The sequence below is a fragment of the Phyllobates terribilis genome, unplaced genomic scaffold (assembly GCF_046119375.1).
Source record: "Phyllobates terribilis strain yellow unplaced genomic scaffold, ASM4611937v1 Scaffold_17__1_contigs__length_24005725, whole genome shotgun sequence".
Classification (NCBI taxonomy): Eukaryota; Metazoa; Chordata; class Amphibia; order Anura; family Dendrobatidae; genus Phyllobates; species Phyllobates terribilis.
The window spans coordinates 21443609-21462902 of record NW_027362777.1 but is presented as its reverse complement, the minus strand read 5'-3'; the positions used below and the strand labels follow the sequence as shown (position 1 = coordinate 21462902).

Below are 19294 nucleotides of genomic sequence, written 5' to 3'. Positions count from 1 at the left end.
ATGATGTTCATGTCTGGTGACTGGGCTGGCCAGTCCTTGAGCACCTTGATCTTTTTTGCCTGGAGGAACTTTGTTGTAGAGATGGATGTATGAGATGGAGCATCATCCTGCTGCAGAATTTGACCCCTTTTATGATTTGGAATGTAAGAGGTAGCTAATACTTCTTGATATTTTAGGCTATTGATATTGCCTTCCACCTTGCACATGTTTCGCACCCCCCCATACTGAATGTAACCCCAGACCATGATCTTTCTGGGTGTATTTTGGATCCATACGGGCTCAAGTAGGGCTCCTGCAGTATTTGCGGCGGCTGTGGTGTAATTCCACTGAACATTCATCAGAGAAATCCACCTTCTGCCACTTTTCCAGCGTCCATTTGTTTAGCAGGCTGTGGGACTTTGCAAATGCCTCATGGTTTTTTATTTGTCTTTTGTTTAGTGCTGGCTTCTGGGCACTGATTCGACCATGGAGGCTATTTCGAGACAGAATCCTACAAACTGTTCTAGTTGACACAGGGACTTGAGGTGACCAGGCCTGTTGGAGCTCTGCTGCAGTGGAAGAGGGGCTTGCTTTGGATTTCTAACCAATTAACGTTCATCCTGTGCAGTTGTCTTACGGGGTCTGCCTGACCTGGGCTTGTCAAACACATCTTCAGTCTCTTCAAATCTTTTTTTAATTCTTTGTACTTGACGCTGAGACACATTAAAGGTGCCAGCCGCCTCTGCAGTGGATCTGGTCTCCAGCCTCTTGATAATCAAGGCTTTGGTCACAGGGTGGATTTTTGGCATGTTGTCAGAGCTCAAGTTGCAGTTCAAGTGAAGGTCTGGGGTGCTGAGTTTCTTTTTATACACACCCACTAATTAACCGATCATTTACTGAGCACTGGTGAGGATGTAAATTAGGATTGGGTGCATTATATGACCAGGCGACAAAACTTTTGTCTTACCAAAATCTGACCATTCTGTGTTCATTAAATGATCAATATTTCAGCATTAATGCCAATTTATTTTCTTAACCTAAACCAAATTTGGGAGGGTTTCAGCTTTCAAAAGAGTAATTTATAAAACCAATGGATGAATTTAACGTCAGGTTATAAGCTTTTATTTACATAACATGGATAAGCGACATAACTTCTGTCAGGGAGTGTAGGGCAAAGAAGGCAAGCTAAGGAGAACCAAAAATAAAAGGAACAAGTATAATCTCCCAGAAACCTAACATTGTTAGAATGAAAAGGTACTGGGAGGGAAAGCAAACTGACCGGGAGGATATTTTCACCTTTGTGGTGAAACTTACAAAATTCATCCTCACCAACTGTAAATGTAAAACCTGTCCATGTGTAATGACCACGGACAAGATAAAGATTCCCAACTCACATCAGGACCACAAGATCTCAGGTACTTTCAGCTGCATCACAACTAATGTAGTGTACTTAATTATATGTACCAAATGTCCAACTGGGGGTCTGTATGTAGGGGAGACAGGGCAAAAACTTAGAACAAGGATGAATTCTCATTGTCACACAATAAAAGAAAAAAGAATAGATCTATCTGTGGCCAAACATTTTTGTATCCCTGATCACAGCATCATGGACATGAAATTACTTGTATTAAAAGGTAACTTCAAATCTCAGAGAGACAGCGTTATGACAACCTTTGACACTCGGAGCAGGAATGAATGTGTCACTTGGATTTATGTCTTTTTACTAGTGATGAGCGAATACATTCGGCACTATTCGTTACTCGCACGAATAGTACACAATTCAGGCTATTCTGCAAGTAATTACCTATTCACCTGGGTATATTCGAGTGACCCGCCCAGAATGTTTGGCGCTTTATTTGCAGCCAATGAACATGCTGGGCTTGCTTGCCAATCACAGTAATACCGCTGCCATCTTTGTTGTGGCATTACTGTGATTGGCTGGCCTTACAGCATCGTAGGGGGATATTTAAGCCCTGCCGGCGCCATTTTGCACATAGTAAATGAGGAATCTACGTAGTGTGAGAGCAGGGAGAGTGAAAGCAGCGTATAGGGAGTGTTTGAGTCCAAAAAGCTCTTTTAAGAGCTATTTAGAGTGAAGATTAGTTCTCTAAATTTAAAAAGCCATTGCGCTGATACACTGAGGAGGATAAGTGAGGATTGTTGGAAGGATAATAATGAATGGGTTTTCAAATGTTCAGTGAATTTTATTATTTTATTAATTCATTAAAATACTGTTAGAGATTTCATAGATATATAAATCAGTATAAAACCAAGGAGTCGAGCTATATTAAAAAAGAGACCACTTGGTCAGTCTTCCAGGGATCCAGAGCTGATTAGGACCTGTAATAGGATATATAAAGACTGTGATTACTAGCCTGTATAGGTTAGATGTTTTATGGTAGGACTACTGTACATGTATTTACCTTAAAATGTGAGAAGGTCTCTGTAGATGATGAAGAGGAGGATGAGGAGGGGTGTGGGTCCTCTTGTGAGGTAGGATGTCAGAATTGATGCTGAAATTAGAAATCTCATTAAAGAGAAGAAGCTCTGTCTTGTTTCGGTTAATTCGATTATTTTGAATTATTAGAGGACTTACATAAAGAGCACAAATCTTGATGTTTAATTATTATCCAGGGGTGTCCCCCAGGTGGAAGGGTGTATATTCCTGTGGGGCTGTAGGAGGTTGATTCCGATTGATGTAGCTGGTTGAGCCTGTGGCCTAAACCGAAAATATACAGTTTTATGGTGTTTAAAGCTTATTGTATGTTGTATCTGGTAGTTCGAAGGTTTACCTGGTTATGCTAGGGTGTTACTTATGGGTGATCCTTGAGGGCCCTATTAAGGTTTTGCTTTTATCCTGAAGAAGCAAGAATCCCGGTGTCAGCTACAATAAGATGGTGCCCTAGGGTAGTAAAGTTGTTTAGGAAAGTTCGTATACAGTGTGGCTCACCTATAGAGATGACTTGGCGACCTAAGCGATGGGTATCTGTAACTGGCAGATAGCCCCCTTCCGGGGAGTAGCAGCTGGATAATAATTAAACATCAAGATTTGTGCTCTTTATGTAAGTCCTCTAATAATTCAAAATAATCGAATTAACCGAAACAAGACAGAGCTTCTTCTTTAATGAGATTTCTAATTTCAGCATCAATTCTGACATCCTACCTCACAAGAGGACCCACACCCCTCCTCATCCTCCTCTTCATCATCTACAGAGACCTTCTCACATTTTAAGGTAAATACATGTACAGTAGTCCTACCATAAAACATCTACCCTATACAGGCTAGTAATCACAGTCTTTATATATCCTATTACAGGTCCTAATCAGCTCTGGATCCCTGGAAGACTGACCAATTGGTCTCTTTTTTAATATAGCTCGACTCCTTGGTTTTATACTAATTTATGTATCTATGAAATCTCTAACAGTATTGTAATGAACGAATAAAATAATAAAATTCACTGAACATTTGAAAATCCATTCATTATTATCCTTCCAACAATCCTCACTTACACGGAAGAGGATATCAGCGCAATGGCTTTTTACATTTTGTTTTATCCCCTCAGTGGTTTATGGTGACACATACCGTTTGCTGCAGACCCACTGTGTTAACTTACCAGCGCCCCTATTTTTAGATTTTTACACACACCCAAGATTAGTTCTCTGTTAGGTTGAGAGAGCGTAGGCTGAGATTTAATACGAGGGAGAGGAAAAGGGAGGCAGGGTGTTAGCATTGCAAGTACATGCTGCAGATCTCTGCTAGGTTGCATTGTGTATAGTCAGAAGCATATAAACCGAAGAACATGGCGGTATAGATAAACCATAGTTCATATGTGGGCGCTCTCATAAAGTACAACCTACAAAAAGAGTGGAGTGACTGAGCCCCAAAAAGAGTCAGGTCACCATCATAATGAGTCCAGATAAAAAATCAGTTTGATTGTGTATCAAAAATCTAAAAAGAAGGTCCCACGGACCCTCCTAAATAGAGGACAACCAATAGAATAGTATGTCATGGGTGAAAACTACACAAAGGACAGAGACAACGATGTGACTCCACAAATATATGTACACGAAAAGAAGTGACAATATTATCAATCCAAGTATCAATAAATCAAGTTACCAAGTAAATGGGCAACGTAACTTACAATTAATTACATTAAATGTCCTATGTTAATCCATTCCTGGACACTTCAACATGAATAAACAACCAAAATATCCAGATCAATATATACTAAACGTCTGGACAATGAAGAGATACCAGCTGCATATAAAAGGTATAGATTTTATTTAATCAAATTGATAAAACCAATTAACAAGACAGGGCAACAACCTGCATAAAGGAGCGACACATACATGAGCTGGGAGGGAAAATTAACCCCCAAAAAAGGCCAAAAAACTGAATGTCACTAGTAAACAATAAATTAATCAATATAATGCCATATACGTATATATACAATGTACTTGTTACTAAGTGACATAAATCATACACATGATGGTAACATAGATTTACAAAAATTTATTTAAATCAATACTGAAGAGACTGTCCTAATGAAAAAATTCACAAAATACAGCCTAAAATGCCAACGTTTAAGGTGCCAGTGCTTCAGTGACTATGATGGTCATACAGGTAATGGATAGCCATGTCATGATGTAAAACAGGCCTATGAATACAGGGAAACTGCAGACTGGATCAATCATATATACACAGGGTAAAGTTACCTAGTCAATCCACTGTCACCACATGCAGTGTCGTCCCCACCCGACACTGTTTCGCCAACGCTTCTTCCGGGGCTTGTCTATAGGAATAGGGGCCGTGATATATAAATATTGTACCATCCAATAGAAAATTGCCACGTCAGAGTGTCCGCGTTATTGCTTGTTGTCACATGCCTGGAGTGGGTGGTGCAAACACGCATCGGTCCATCCCTTATGGCAAATGGGACTTCCTGAGAAGCACGCTGTGACCAGCATGCTGAAACGCATAGCGGTCACGTGTGCCGGCACTTCCGGAAGTCTGAAGGGATATGTGCGCTCTATCAATCTATCAATTTGGATTCAGTCAAGGGATATGGGGCCCAGGACATATAGAGGTCTATACAGTTAGGTCCATATATATTTGGACAGAGACAACATTCTTCTAATTTTGGTTCTAGACATTACCACAATGAATTTTAAACAAAACAATTCAGATGCAGTTGAAGTTCAGACTTTCAGCTTTCATTTGAGGGGATCCACTTTAAAATTGGATGAAGAGTTTAGGAGTTTCAACTCCTTAACATGTGCCACCCTGTTTTTAAAGGCACCAAAAGTAATTGGACAATTGACTCCAAGGCTATTTCATGGACCGGTGTGGACAATCCCTTCGTTATGTCATTCTCAATTAAGCAGATAAAAGGCCTGGAGTTGATTTGAGGTGTGGTGCTTGCATTTGCAAGGTTTTGCTGTGAAGTAAACATGCGGTCAAAGGAGCTCTCCATGCAGGTGAAACAAGCCATCCTTAAGCTGCAAAAACAGAGAAAACCCATCCGAGAAATTGCTACTATATAAGGAGTGGCAAAATCGACAGTTTGGTACATCCTGAGAAAGAAAGAAAGCACTGGTGAACTCATCAATGCAAAAAGACCTGGGCGCCCACGGAAGACAACAGTGGTGGATGATCGCAGAATAATCTCCATGGTGAAGAGAAACCCCTTCACAACAGCCAACCAAGTGAATAACACTCTCCAGGAGGTAGGCTTATCAATATCCAAATCTACCATAAAGAGAAGACTGCATGGAAGTAAATACTGAGGGTTCACTGCACGGTGCAAGCCACTCATAAGCATCAAGAATAAAAAGGCTAGACTGGACTTTGCTAAAAAAAAACATCTAAAAAAGCCAGCACAGTTCTGGAAGAACATTCTATTGACAGATGAAACCAAGATCAACCTCTACCAGAATGATGGAAAGAGAGAAGTATGGTGAAGGCGTGGTACAGCTCATGATCCAAAACATACTACATCATCTGTAAAACACGGCGGAAGCAGTGTGATGGCTTGGGCATGCATGGCTGCCAGTGACACTGGGTCACTAGTGTTTATTGATGATGTGACACAGGACAGAAGCAGCCGAATGAATTATGATGTATTCAGAGCCATACTGTGTGCTCAGATCCAGCCAAATGCAGCCAAACTGATTGGTCTTCGTTTCATACTACAGATGGACAATGACCCAAAACATAAAGCCAAAGCAACCTAGGAGTTTATTAAAGCAAAGAAGTGGAATATTCTTGAATGGCCAAGTCAGTCACCTGATCTCAACCCAATTGAGCATGCATTTCACTTGTTAAAGACTAAACTTCAGACAGAAAGGCCCACAAACAAACAGCAGCTGAAAACCACCGCAGTGAAGGCCTGGCAGAGCCTCAAAAAGGAGGAAACACAGCGTCTGGTGATGTCCATGAGTTCAAGACTTCAGGCAGTCATTGCCAACAAAGGGTTTTCCACCAAGTACTAGAAATGAACATTTGATTTACAATTATTTAATCTGTCCAATTACTTTTGGTCCCTTTAAAAACAGGGTGGCACATGTTAAGGAGCTGAAACTCCTAAACCCTTCATCCAATTTTAATGTGGATCCCCTCAAATGAAAGCTGAAAGTCTGAACTTCAACTACATCTGAATTGTTTTGTTTAAAATTCATTGTGGTAATGTCTACAACCAAAATTAGAAAAATGTTGTCTCTGTCCAAATATATATGGACCTAACTGTATATAAAATATAATAGGACATTCCTCATACAATATAGGGAATAGAAGGAGAGAAATACATGAAATATTCCCGAATAGAAATAAATATAAAATAAAAACCCAATATGGAACACTTATCTTAATGAGAATAATAGACCAAAGTATAAAAAGAAAATGTGCCTAGTGCAAAGAGTATGTAGTATTCTGAAACCCATACTATATAAAAACAAGCTAGGATAGCTATATATTTCCAATTTTATATAAATAAAGTGCATAAGTGCTCAATATGAGGGCAAGGGTAGTGACCCTAGATAGTCCATACACATTAAAATTAAATATAACTTAAATACCTAAAACCTACAATAAATATGCAAAAGTTGATACATAACATAAATACAGTGGATACGGAAAGTATTCAGACCCCTTTCAATTTTTCACTCTTTGTTTCATTGCTGCCATTTGGTAAATTCTAAAAGGTTCATTTTTTTTTCTCATTAAAGTCCACTCTGCACCCCATCTTGACTGAAAAAAAACAGAAATGTAGACATTTTTGCAAATTTATTAAAAAAGAAAAAACTGAAATATGAAATATCACATGGTAAGTATTCAGATCCTTTGCTCTGTATTGAGTAGAAACTCCCTTTTCAGCTAGTACACCCATGAGTCTTCTTGGGAATGATGCAACAAGTTTTTCACACCTGGATTTGGGGATCCTCTGCCATTCTTCCTTGCAGATCCTCTTCAGGTCCGTCAGGTTGGATGGTGAAAGTTGGTGGACAGCCATTTTCAGGTCTCTCCAGAGATGCTCAATTGGGTTTAGGTTAGGACTCTGGCTGGGCCAGTCAAGAATGGTCACAGAGTTGTTCTGAAGTCACTCCTTTGTTATTTTAGCTGTGTGCTTAGGGTCATTGTCTTGTTGGAAGGTGAACCTTCGGCCAAGTCTGAGGTCCAGAGCACTCTGGAAGAGGTTTTCATCCAGGATATCTCTGTACTTGGTCGCATTCATGTTTCCTTCAATTACAACCAGTCGTCCTGTCCCTGCAGCTGAAAAACACCCCCATAGCATGATGCTGCCACCACCATGTTGCACTGTTGGGATTGTATTGGGCAGGTGATGAGCAGTGCCTGGTTTTCTCCACACATACCGCTTACAATTATCACCAAAAAGTTCTCTCTTCGTCTCGTCAGAACAGAGAATCTTATTTCTCATAGTCTGGGAGTCCTTCATGTGTTTTTGAGCAAACTCTATGTGGGCTTTCATATGTCTTGCACTGAGGAGAGGCTTCCGTCGGGCCACTCTGCCATAAAGTTAAAAGTAAAAACACAGGAGAAAACTGAGTGTACAGCATATAGAAAAGACTTTATTAGTAAAAATATAAATACATAATATTACATATATAGTAAATAGATGCAAATAGGGAGATGATACAGAACCACGGAAGCACGTAGCGGCTATCCACAGCTAACAAATGTAGCAGGATAGTATAAAGAGGGGGAGAGGGAAGAGCGACCCAGAGTAGCAAGTGCTAATGATGGACAAAATAGGAGAGGTATGTATAGAAGGATATCAGTACTTCAAGTAATAGTGGATACATATCCCATTTTTCCCCCTAATGGGGCCAGAGTAGGTATAGTCCATAATATAAAATACACTCATCGATGAAATCACCAAGGGACGCTCAAGGAGGGGGCCAGGGGACAGGGCAGGAGCAGACCAGTGTGGGACCTGCGGGCCTCGACGCGCGTTTCGCAAGTTTGCTTTGTCAAGAGGCGTCACAGTGAGGGCACCGGCGTCTTTTTAAATATCCCCCCCAAAAAAATTAGGTCACATGTGCACGCATGTGACCGGAAGGAAATGGCCGCCAACCGGAAGGCGTGAGCGGCGCATGCGCGGGGATCGTCAAACCGTCCCGCCCCCAGAACGCCCGTCATGACGTCGGCGCGAACCCGGAAGTGCTAAGGAGCAGAGTCCGGGGTAGCGCCGACACCATGGAGACAGACGCCTGGGAAGCAAGGAGGGTGAGTAGCCCCGCGCATGCGCACCGCCAAACCAGGAGGCCAGGTATAGTTACCAAAATACTCTTGTCCACATATGCATTATATCACCATATGATCATAATGATAAAATTTGTTAGATGGATCATCACCCTTAACACTCTGGCACCGCGGGGTTGGAATGAAAGTTTGGGCTTCTCACCTTTTTTGTGACATATCGTGCTTTTTTGTCCTGCGCCTCTATTGGATTGACGGTCCTTACAATCCCCTTTTGGGTAATATGGAGGAACAAATTTTATCATTATGATCATATGATCATCCTCCTTTTGGATACTATTTACTATGCAGCCTATGCGCCATTTACTGCATGCTCTCCTGTGGCCCCTTCTGTACATATTTCCTCATAGGCAGTGAGCCTCCGTGGCTCATGTTGTTTTTAATATTTATTAGTATGGATTTATTATTTTTCATTTCTTAATTTCTTTCTTTTTGTATGTATATATAGTGTCCTTCTCTGTGGACCTTATACCTATCGTGCAGCCTGCTTCCAGTGATATCCTCCCTCTCGCTGACAAGATCGAAGATAAGGAAATGGATTGATTTTTGACATCTTCAGATACTGCCCCCAGGTTGACTTTATGTCATGGACATTTCCACCTCCCTTTTTCTACATTTGCACCTATTGTCTCTATGTATTTCAATTTGTGTAGTTGTACTCACTTATATATGTTCCATGTGAGACTTATTGCATTTGATTATGGTGATATAATGCATATGTGGACAAGAGTATTTTGGTAACTATACCTGGCCTCCTGGTTTGGCGGTGCGCATGCGCGGGGCTACTCACCCTCCTGGCTTCCCAGGCGTCTGTCTCCATGGTGTCGGCGCTACCCCGGACTCTGCTCCTTAGCACTTCCGGGTTCGCGCCGACGTCATGACGGGCGTTCTGGGGGCGGGACGGTTTGACGATCCCCGTGCATGCGCCGCTCACGCCTTCCGGTTGGCGGCCATTTCCTTCCGGTCACATGCGTGCACATGTGACCTAATTTTTTTGGGGGGGTATTTAAAAAGACGCCGGTGCCCTCACTGTGACGCCTCTTGACAAAGCAAACTTGCGAAACGCGCGTCGAGGCCCGCAGGTCCCACACTGGTCTGCTCCTGCCCTGTCCCCTGGCCCCCTCCTTGAGCGTCCCTTGGTGATTTCATCGGTGAGTGTATTTTATATTATGGACTATACCTACTCTGGCCCCATTAGGGGGAAAAATGGGATATGTATCCACTATTACTTGAAGTACTGATATCCTTCTATACATACCTCTCCTATTTTGTCCATCATTAGCACTTGCTACTCTGGGTCGCTCTTCCCTCTCCCCCTCTTTATACTATCCTGCTACATTTGTTAGCTGTGGATAGCCGCTACGTGCTTCCGTGGTTCTGTATCATCTCCCTATTTGCATCTATTTACTATATATGTAATATTATGTATTTATATTTTTACTAATAAAGTCTTTTCTATATGCTGTACACTCAGTTTTCTCCTGTGTTTACATTTATCTTGAGTAGGCAGTTTTTTGTGCGACTATGGGGTGTGAGTCGTGGCTCTTCCGCACTCCATACTCGTGATCCTCACTATGCTTGCCGAAGTGTTTATTATCACTCTGCCATAAAGGCCCGACTAGTGGAGGGCTTCAGTGATAGTTGACTTTGTGGAACTTTCTCCCCATCTCCCTACTGCATTTCTGGAGATCAGTCACAGTGATCTTGGGGGTTCTTCTTTCCCTCTCGCACCAAGGCTCTTCTCCCACTATTGCTCAGTTTGGCAGGACAGCCAAGTCTAGGAAGACTTCTGGTGGTCCTAAACTTCTTCCATTTAAGGATTATGGAGGCCACTGTGCTCTTATGAACCTTGAGTAATGCAGAAATTCTTTTATAACCTTGGCTAGATCTGTGCCTTGCCACAATTCTGTCTCTGAGCTCCTTGGGCAGTTCCTTTGAGCTCATGATTCTCATTTGGTCTGACATGCACTGTGAGCTGTGGGGTCTTATATAGACAGGTGTGTGCCTTTCCAAATCAAGTCCTATCAGTTTAATTAAACACAGCTGGACTCCAATGAAGGAGTAGAACCATCTCAAGGAGGATCACAAGGAAATGGACAGCATGTGCCTTAAATATGAGTGTCTGAGCAAAGGGTCTGAATACTTATGACCATGTGATATCAATTTTTCTTTTTTAATAAATTTGCACAAATTTCTACATTTCTGTTTTTTTCAGTCAAGATGGGGTGCAGAGTGTACTTTAATGAGAAAAAAATGAACTTTTTAGAATTTACCAAATGGCTGCAATGAAGCAAAGAGTGAAAAATTTAAAGGGGTCTGAATACTTTCCGTACCCACTGTATATATTAGTATAAAAAAAAACTATACATTTAAGAACCACATCTAACATAGTGATACATTAATTCACATAGCCGACTATATTGTCACTGTAGTCTTCTATCCCACACGTATAGAGTCATCCGCGAGGATAGACGTGCAACTGCCTTGCTCGTACAGTTGAGCTGGTCCCCCAGCCACTGGAAACAGACATCCCGCATGACCCATCAACCCAGGCAAAAGCTTTCCTAAGGATGAATAAAAACAATTAAAAACAAGCACGAATACATATACAATAAAACCATAAGATATTAAAAGAAACCCCCATCTACTCTTTAGCCTCTATTATAGGAAGGAACTGAACCCAAAGCTTTCATTAAGTCCTGCCGGTGCTAGGGTACCCAGTCGATAGATCCACTTACTCTCCAATTGTGCTAAAATCTTCCCCAGGTCCACTCCTCTTGCTCCCATGGTGACTTGATCAATATCTATGATGCGGAATTCTCTTGGGCTGCATTGATGGTGATGTAAAAAATGGCGTGGTAAAGTTTTGAGAGTGCTAGGGTCTTCCACCGTTTTGGCTTTGATAATGTCCCTAACATGCTCTCTTACTCAAATTTTTAATTCTTTAGTAGTAAGTCCGACATATATCTTTTTACAAGGACATTGGGCATAATAAATTACGCCCTTCGAGGTACAATTTAAATGTGCTCTTATTTCAAATGTTTTGGAGCCACCAAAATTATCAAACTTCTTTGCCTTCTTCAAATAACCACACGCCTTACAAAGCCCGCACGGAAAAAAAACATTAATTTCTTTCCTGTTTATCTCTACATCTCTCCAGATTATAGTGACTGTAAACCAACAGATCTTTTAAGTTTGGACTTCGCTTCGCCACCATTGAGGGTGCTGGGGGGAGGATTTGACAGAGGATAGGATCTGTTAATAGAACTTACCAGTGCTTCTGTATTATTGATCTCACTTCAGGCCACTGATTGTTATATACCAAAATAAATCATACCTCCTCCGATTTGTTGATGTTTTTTTTATTGCCATAAATTTATTGATCTCTTGGGGTTCGTGCTGCTATCCTGTAACTCCGTCTGATTGACCTACGGCTATATCCCCTCTTCAAACCGATTTGCCAGTTCTGTCACTTGTTCCTCAAATGTTTTCTCATTAGAGCATATCCTCTTGGCCCTAAGGAACTGACCTATTGGAATTCCTCTTATGGTGGAGGGTGGGTGTGCCAATTCTGCGTGCAACAACGAGTTTGTCGCAGTTGGTTTCCTAAATATGTCAGTAGTTATAATACCATTCTCAGATACCCTGATTTTTAAATCCAAGAAGTCCAGACTTCTTCCAGATTTATATGTTAGCCGAATATTCAAATTATCATTCAGCTTGGTCATAAGCCTCTCCAAATCTCTGGCCGTAGCCTCCCGCGCAAACCATATATCATCAATGTATCTCATCCTTCCCTGGACGGTGTCCATCTCAACAGGTGGTATCCGCCTGGAATATATCCCGCTCCCACGAACCCAAAAAAAGGTTGGCGTAGGAGGGGACACAGGAGGCCCCCATATCGGAGCCCTGTTGTTGTAAGTAGACACATGTCGAAGGACAAATTCCAGGAGGACCACGAGCAGCTCGGCCAGGGACAGCTTAAGACCACTTGACTTCAGATACCACGAAACCACCCTAATACCATCTTCATGTTTGATGGACGTATAAAGTGTCTCTATGTCTGCAGTGACCATGACTATATGGTCACCGAGGCAGAGGTGATCCAATCTTTGTAGGGCGGCCGTGGTATCTTGTAGGAGGGCAGGCCAGAGACCAAGGGCTTCAAGTAGTGATCAATTACATTAGATATAATTTCACACAAACTGCCGTTACTGGCAACAATTGGCCTGCCTGGCGGATCAATCAGATTTTTGTGATGTTTTGGAATTAAGTCAAAGGTGGCCAAACGGGGCTGTAGTTTGCGCACCGTATCCAACAGCTCTTTTGGTATCACACCCTGTTTGAATGCCCTTTCGAGGATAGACACCAATTCATCCTGGAAAGAGGATAGGGGGTTATAAGAAAGTTTTTTTTATAACAATGGGGGGTATTCAGAAGTTTACATGCTTGCTTTTTGTAAAGGCTGACTGGCCCGACAACGACGTTTCCCCATTTATCCGCAGGTTTAAAAATAACATCTTTCAATTTTTGTAAATATTTTAGCGACATTTTTTTCCATTTTACTTAGGTTAGATTTCCAAGGCGTACATTGGGAAAGATTCTCAATGTCCAAAGTGACCAACTTAGTGAATACCTCAATGGCAGGACATAGGCTGAGGGCTGGAAATTTCTTAGATTTGTTACATAGATTACGGGGAAAGTCACTAACCTCTGAATTACTTTCTGCCTCCAGAGATTCCAGGGTTTCCAATGCTTCCCTTTCTTCTCTGGTAGGAAATAGGTCATGCAACGCTGTTTTGTAATGTAATTTTTTGTAAATGAGTTTCCTTGCAAATAGATGTGTATCTTTCACCGTAGTGAACTGGTCTAGGTGATGAGAGGGAGGATAGGTAGGGCCCTTCTCTAAGAGTGTTAGTTGAGTTGTGAATAAGGTATGGGTAGATAAATTAATTACCTTATCTGTCACCACCTACCTTTTATATACAGCTGGTATCTCTTCTTTGTCCAGACGTTTAGTATATATTGATCTGGATATTTTGGTTGTTTAACGTAACTTACAAGCACGGTATACAATCATACATATGTGTTATCCTGGCACAATGTTGTGCACAACGCCCCCCGAAGAGCCTCACGCGAAACACGCGTCGGGTCCCCAGCGAGACACCGGTCCATACAGCACTATGGGTATGTTATGACTCATCTTCATGTCAGTGTCAATTTCTCTTCCCAGGCAATGTCAGTATATTTCTGAACATCATAGAAGGTTACACATGTCTTATAGGCACCTTTACTGTTATGATGCCAGGATAACACATATGCATGATTGTATACAGTGCTTGTAAGTTACGTTGTCCAATTACTTGGTAACTGGATTTATTGATACTTGGATTGATAATATTGTCACTTCTTTTCATGAACCCATATTTGTGGACTCACATGGTTGTCTCTCTGTCCTTTGTGTAGTTTTCACCTATGACCTACTATTTTATTGGTTGTGCTCTATTTAGGAGTGTCCGTGGGACCTCCTTTTTTATATTTTTAATACACAATAAAACTGATTTTTTATCTGGAATCATTATGCCTGCTGAGCTATGCAAACTAAACTATTTACCAGTAATTTTCCTGAGTCTGCTGTTGGCGTGTGTCATAAAGGCAGTATAACGAAAAAATTACTCTGCTATTGGTTAAATAAAAAGCCTATATTTATCTAGCAGTTGTGCATTTAGCGCAAAGCCTTCTGAGATACGCAAACTAAACTATTTACCACTAATTTTCCTGAGTCTGCTGTTGCCGTGTGTAATAAAGCTGATAGCTTACAAAAATTGCCCACACATTGCTACATACAGGGAATTTATACATAACACATCTGTGAGGCTACTTGTGAAAAATAAAGCCAGGGAATTTTTTTCCATAAAGCATTCAATATGGGAAAGGGTGACGTTGAGGAACGGGGATGTGGATGTGGTGGTGCCCAAAGGTCAGAAGTAGTGATGAGCGAGTGTGCTCGACACTGCTTGGTTCTAGCCCAAGCATCTCACTGCTCGACATTCTTGGCGAGTATTTCCGGGATGCTTGGGCGGGAGCTCGGGTCCCCGTCCTGCATGTTTGGTGCTCTTAAGAGAGCCAATGAACATGCAGAGATTGTCTGCCACTCACTGTAATGCCATAGCCATCTTGGTTGTGGCATTAGAGTGATTGGCTGGCCGCATATCGTCATCGGGTATATATAAGACCTGGTGCCCCTATGCTCATCACAGTCTAACCCGGAAACAGGCAGAGTAGGGAGAGGTGCTGCTGTGTGAAGGACAGAATTGGCAGTGTAATAGTTAGGTATAGGTATTCCACACCAAGATAGATATCCATCTGAACTAACAGTCCTTCTGAAGACTAATCCAGCTGCATATATTCAGTGGTGATAGCAGGAGTTAGGCAGGCAGGTTTTGTGGACACTGTATACAGCACAATAGGGTCCATTGCACGTTCTGTCTGCTCCTGCTGTTACAGATATCTGTAGACATGGCCACAGATATCAGGGGCCAGGTCTAATTTTTTTTTTATCTTAATCCTGATTAGTAGCTTAAAAAGCAATACAGTACACCATTTTGCTGCTCCATATGCTTGTTAGCAGAATACAGGCATTTTTTTTAATTTTATTCACATTGCTGTATTGTAAAGCAGAGACAATTTTCCATCATCACACCTGATCCCATATTACTGCCGTAATAATAGACATTTTGTTGAGCGTGCCAAATATACTCTATTTAAAGTCAGCCAGCTGTGTATTGTTGAACTTATTCACACTTGGTGGTTGAACAATACTATACTGAAAGGCCCCAGCCTAAAACCGTGATCGTCACACCTGATCCCATATTACTGCCATAATAATACAGACATTTTGTGGAGCATACCAAATATACTCGATTTAAAGTCAGACAGCTGTGTGTTGTTGAACTTATTCACACTTGGTCGCTGAACAATACTATACTAAAAGACCCCAGCCTAAAACTGTGGTCGTCACTAGTGTTGAGCGAATTTGTTCGGCGAATGTGCGAAAGTTTCAAATTCAGCACGAATATGGCACATTTGGATTCGTGATCACAAAGGCGAGCAAACTTTCTTAAAATCTGAAAAGTTTAAGAATTTGCGTGGGACCATGAATACAGGGCAACCACGACATTTTGAACAGTTTTGTTAGCATAGTGCAAGTGTATGATGGGGGGGTGACGTGCCAGGTGAGTGTAGGGGCTGTGGAGAGCATAGAACAGATCAGATCAGCGGCGCACTTTTTTTTCTTTTTTCCTGTGGGCGGTAACTTTAACTGAGGAAAGCGCAGCCAGCCAATCATAGCGCAGGAAGCATCTACACTGTCCAGACATAAGGGCTTCTGCAATTGGCTGCAGAAATCACATGTCCTCTCAATGTAAAAAGCGGCCATGTTCCCTCAGCACCATTATATCCATGTCACTGCTGGAGACAGACGCAGCTCAGTGTTCTCCTGTGTAATGAGAGATATTAGCTAGATAGATGGGCGCTTGTGTGGCAGTCAGATAGTGTAGATAATTCCTGGCCTGTGTACCTCTGCAACCGCTGGTGCAGCACATTTTTGGTGTTCTTGTGCAAGTACTGAGATTCTGACAGAAACAGAGGGCCCATGCCATACAATAGTGCTGTGCACCGCTGGTATAGAGCTCCATGGCTCAGTATACCTTGAATCTTTTTTTGCACTTGCTAATGTGATCAAGCAAGCGCAGTGCACCTTTTCATTTAGTGGGGTTGAAAATGTGCTGTGCACAGTCTGCAGAGCTTCTTATTGCAGAGCACAAAATCAGTTTTTTTCTGTTGCTATTGTGATATTGAAAGCTGTGTGCACTAAAGTTTTTTTAGTGTCAGATACTATTTTAGTGGAGTTGAACTTCAGGTGGTTTCGGCTATGTGCCCACGTTGCATTTATGAAGCAGAAAATTTCTGCTGCATAAATGCTAGTCCTCTCCCAGAAAAACGCATGCGGAATTCCGCACGCGTTTATCGCACATTTTTCGCGCGTTTATCACGCGTTTTCCACATGCGGAATTGCCTTGCGTTTTTTATGCATTGGACAAAGGCAATTCCGCTTGCGGAAACGCAAAATTAAATGACATGCTGCGATTTTTGAACGCGGCATAAACGCTGCGGAAAAATCCGCAGCATGTGCATAGAACTTGCGGAATCCCATTGGGGACCATGGGGTGCGGATATACATGCGTTTTTCAAGCGTTTACGCTGCGGAAATTCCGCAGCATATACGCTTGAAAAATGCTACGTGGGCACACAGCCTTCAGAGTAAAAAAAAAAATTTTTCTCTTGCTACGCCCAGTCCAAAAAATATTTTTTCCTGTGCCAAAAGTCATACAGTGCTATAAGCCAGCTACTAAGTCAGTGGCGGTCAAATTCAGATGGACGCAGAACTTATGCAGAGCAACCCAAAAATATACTGCTGGCTAGATCTGCGTTTGAAATATTTGGGAGCATATATTCTATGTCATACTGGCCTCATCCGCATTAAAAAAAAAAGTCTTCTGTTCCTAAAGTAATACAGCAGGGGACATCTCAGTTTGAAATTGTTTGGAGAATATCTCGTAGGTTTTATCGGCCTCATGCACACTAACAAATTTCTTTTGTGTATTAGTAATGTTATGCGGCAGGCCATATCTTACCTTGTCATTTAGTGTCACTGAAATTCAGGTGTGTGCTGAGCTATTGCACAGGAAAAAAACATATTTTTCTTTAGTTAATTGCTTGCTCCTACGTCTGTATCTGACCAACATGAGTGGGAAAAAGAGAGGACGTGGTAGAAGGGGGAATAGGCTTGGTGTTCAAGGTGTACGTGGGGTATGTGGTAATGTTAGTGAAAGCACTAGTGAACTAACACAAACAGGTCCTATCCAAAGACAACTGACAACTTATGTTAGTCCTTTGGCAGCTGCACAGCGATACGCCTTGTTGATAAGGCCCAGAAAGAGCAGGTGCTCCAGTGGATGGCAAGCTCTGCTTCCAGTGGCATCTCCTCCTCTTCCTCCACCTCAACATCACACGCAGTACAGTCCTCAGAGGTGGCACCCCAATTACTCATGTTTTCCCCTCGTCAAAACTGCCCAGCTGACTGTCGCGAACCACAGATGGGCGAGTCTGTAGAACTATTCACCCATTCTACACCATGGGCATCAGAAGTGTACTCTTAACAGTCACAGAGTCAAGGGGAGGAAAGCATCTGCACCAATGCCCAAATTTTTTTTAGCTTGGATTCGGGGCAGGACGAAGTAGGGTAAGAGCAGGTTCCTGAACCTCATCACCAGACGTTAACCACAGGGGAGGGAGGTGATCCAGATGAGACTCAGATACCTGAGGCTCATGCGGATTGTACTGTGCTGTCAGGGCAACAAGAGGAGAGGGGTCACTCTGAGGGCGAGGAATGGGATAACACATTGGATGATGACGAGGTTGAAGATCCTACTTGGTGTGAACTCAGAGTCACGCAGCGGAGTAGCTCATCAGAGGAGATGGAGGAGGAAGACGAGGAGGTTACATTTCACCCTACGGCACAGATATGGAGTGATGCAAGCACGAGGAGCACTGCATCCTTCCTTGTCTAAATCTACGTGTGCCAGGGTGCATTTCACCACAGACACCTGGACGAGTAAGCATAGCCAAGGGCGTTACATCTCGCTGACTGGGCACTGGGTGACTCTGGTGGCTGTGGGGGAAGGGGCTGATCCACAAATCTTGGAATCCCCAAGGTTTGCAGAAGAAACCTCTGCATTTCCCACTTCCTCCGCTGCTTCTGCGTCCTCCACCTCCTCTAGGGCCTCCACCTGCACACTCAACCCCTGCCTTAACGAGACACGCATTCCAAGGGTGCGGAGCGAATAGACAACACCTCCATAATGCGCAGTCAGGGCTCACCATAATCAGGCAGTCTTCAAATTAATATGCCTTGGAAATCGCAGTCATACAGGTGAAGAGTTGTGGGCAGCTCTCCAGGCTCAGTTTGAGCAATGGCTGTCTCCGCTGAATCTAGAGCCAGGGAAGGCCATGTGCGATAACGGTGCGAACCTGTTAGCGGCCCTAGGCCGAGGCAAGCTCGCACACGTGCCTTGCATGGCTCATGTCCTCAACCTGGTGGTACAGCGATTTCTCCGCCACTATCCTGGCCTGGATGAGCTGCTTCACAAAGTACAGAAGCTGTCTGGTCACTTCCACCGTTTGCAACCCTCATGTCATCGACTTGCATCGATACAGAGGTGTTTGTCTGTGCCAGTTAACAGGTTGATCTGCGATGTGCCGACGTGGTGGAATTCCACTCTGCACATGTTGCAGCGAATATGCCAGCAGCAACGAGCTCTGACTCAGTATGTCATGACATATTGCTTGGGGCAACGCTGTACGGACTTGGAGCATATCACGTTTGCGCAGTAGGAACAGATTAAGGACCTCTGTGCCCTTCTGCATGGTTTTGAAATGGCTACTAAACTGGTTAGCACCGACGATGCCAGTTGGAGC

General features: G+C 42.7%; 1 protein-coding gene across 2 annotated transcripts in view; it reads right to left on the bottom strand.

Annotated features, from left to right (window-relative positions):
* Positions 1-19294, bottom strand: part of LOC141176132 (uncharacterized) — a 725229-nt gene that overhangs the window by 68159 nt on the left and 637776 nt on the right. The window lies entirely within an intron of this gene.